A 3,060-nucleotide genomic window follows, 5' to 3' on the forward strand; every position below is an offset into this window, starting at 1 on the left:
AAAATGCTTAAAATATTATTTATGGTACATGATGACATATGGAAATGTCATAGTGAAGTCTATTAACTCTCACTGCTAATATGTGTTAATAACGTTTAAAATGAATTATGAACTTAAAATTGCTTTAAAGTTAAAACCATTTTTTCTTATACAGTTCTTTTTTGTTCACACCTATGAACTGTAAAAAGTAATCTGTTTCTCATAGATAAGTGTAAGCAGTAGGTCTAGTTTTAGAAGCAGTGAAATTATCAGGGAAAACCTCTGTGTCATTGTCACAACCATCTCAGAAGCCTGAGGAAATGCGTGGGTAATTCAGACCACTGCTCACAGGGGAAACTATCAGAAGACTCACAGAGGTGAGATGGAAGTGCGAGTCATCTACCAGGAGCCTCGGTGGCCATTCTGTCTAAAAGAAGCCTGCTTCCTTCTGATCAGCTTCACTCAGTCTGATACCTACAGGGGTGTTAGAATGCCGGTGCCGCACAGGCAATCTCTGTGTGACTGCAGAAACCATCACGCGCTTTGTGTCTTTTAATGCCTCTCCCTTCTCAGCAGAAAGGAATACAGAAGTATTACCACACATACCTACCCCCTACATTTGCTAAGTACTTTGCATTGTGGGCCAATTTGTTTGTTACTCAATTCCTGGTGGTATTTTGGTGCTGTATGCAAAATTGTGTGCATGCACATTTTAATAATAATAATAATAATAATAATAATAAATAATAACAATAATAAATGCACATTTTAATCATTGCATGGCAACACATTAAAACAGCAACATCCCAAAGTTTGAGCCAAGCATTTGCAGAATAATACGTGGACTATGGTAAAATTTGGCCTCAGGAAGTCCTATATATTAGAGTATTCTAAACTCAAAGTTCTTCAAATTGTTTAAAGTATCGTAATATTTATTTTAAAATTCCAGAATTGTAAGGATATATATTTATATACCATATGCTTATCTTTAAATAACATAGTATATATCATGTTTCATCATGAGTATATCACATCATGCTATAAATAAGACTAAAAAGGAATTAAGAATAGGGGAAAGTAAAAAAGTAAGAAAGTAAGAAAGTTTAAGAAGTACATAGTAGACTTGTAAGAAGGAAGAAAAGAAGGAGAAATGCATCATACTTTGTCAAAACGTAATATTGACAACTGAGGCTGGAGAGATGGCTCAGCAGTTAGGAGTACTTCCTGTTCTTGCAGAGGAGCCGGTCCCAGCACCTTAACCTAGCAGCTTGCAGCTGTCTCCAACTCCAGCTTCAGAGAATTCAATGCCCTCTTCCGGTCTCTGAGGGCACATGTGTGCATGTGTACACACACAGGCATAAACACACATAAATACAAATAAAATAATATTTTAAAGGTATTGACAACCCATTTTTTATAAATAAAATATATGTTGTTGTAGCATATCTGTGTGCATGTGAAAACAGCAGTGAGCACAACAGAATTTCTATCTGTGTCTAGTAAAATTCACACAAAGACCACGGACGTCTACAGATAGGGGTGCCTTGCAGAAAGCAGCGCACAGTACTGGGTGAGAGAGTGGGGAGGTGCTGAAGCGTCAAACCAACTGCTGCCACTTGCCAGCACTGTGACCTTAGCAGTATTTCCAGTAGGCTTCAGTTCCCTATGCTATAAAATGAGAAGAAATGATATGACTGGGAGAGCTAAACAAAAGCTCAAATTGCTTAGGTCTGCTGTCTCTAAAGCACTTGCACCTTGTTATGATCTCATTCCACACACTCCATTCCTGACCTTCCGTGTGATTGTGTTTGGAGATAAGGTCTTGGGAGGTGACTGGGTTCAGATGGTTGTGAGGGTGGGGTCTTCATGGTATCCTTACAAGAAATAAAACCAGACAGTTTGCTTCTGCTTTCTCTCTGTAAAGACAGAGAAAGTACCCAGGAAGAGAACTCTCATCAGGAACCAAACTCAACAGCACCTTGGAAGTTTGAACTTTCTGAACTGTGAAAAATAAATGGTTGTTGTTCAAACCACCCCACATAGGGGTGGTTTGCATTTTATGGTTGGCAAACAGTGAGGGTCAGGGAAGTCATGAAGCCCAACATTAGAAGAAAGGGAAGAATCAGGATATGTTCCACATCTCTAACTCAGCATTATGCCATGATAGCCTACTACCTCTGTATAACAATGGGGGTGGGGGTGGGGCTTGCTGTGAGTTCTGAATTGGAAGTGACCTGGGCTTTCATTTCATTTCACTGTTTCTAATTTGCTTCCTTATTTGGGTGATAGTGGAGTTTCTGACCCCCCTCCTTCCCAGGGAATATTTGGCAGTGTCTCCATTCTGACAGAGACGGAGGGTGCTAACTCCTGGCAGATAGAGATCAGGCAGGCTGGCAGCAATTCTGCAATATTTGGACACTTTTCACCTTGAGAAGCCTTGGGTTACTGTGAGTACACGTGAGAGCTTTCTTCACCTACAGATGGCAATCCTTGTGCTGTTTGATTATCACTGTGTCTGCTAAGTTTGAGAATCAACATATTGCTGCAAAGTACTATGTAAAGCTAGAAGAGAGACATGCAGCCAGTCTTAAAAACAATGGTCACTCATCATGAAAAATCCATTAAAATAACTGAGCCAATCTCATTTCCTAAACCATCCCTATACACATTAAAATATGAGAAATGTAATAAATCGTATCCAAATACTAAGATTATTGGTAAGTGCATGATTCATAAGGCTATGTGTAAAGAACTGGCAAATAATATTCTAGAACTTTTCTCATATGTGTATTGTTAAAGAAATAAAGTGAAACTTTGACCCTTGGCTAACTTAAGTCCCTATAATTTTAACAGGAAAAATAAGAATGACCAGAAAAGAATGTTGTATAAGGGATCTGATTACGAAGAAAACTTCCAGGGCATTTGTAGAGGTTGATACAGAGTCCTCAACTGCTGCATGCTCTGGACTAATCTGGTATATGGATGTAAATGACCCTGGGGGCCTATGTTGCCTCCCATCTTCCTATCCCTCCCTCCCCCTTCCCTTCCCTTCCCTTCCCTTCCCTTCCCTTCCCTTCCCTT

The sequence above is a fragment of the Nannospalax galili genome, unplaced genomic scaffold, assembly GCF_000622305.1.
Source record: "Nannospalax galili isolate Female #2095 unplaced genomic scaffold, S.galili_v1.0 scaffold291, whole genome shotgun sequence".
Classification (NCBI taxonomy): Eukaryota; Metazoa; Chordata; class Mammalia; order Rodentia; family Spalacidae; genus Nannospalax; species Nannospalax galili.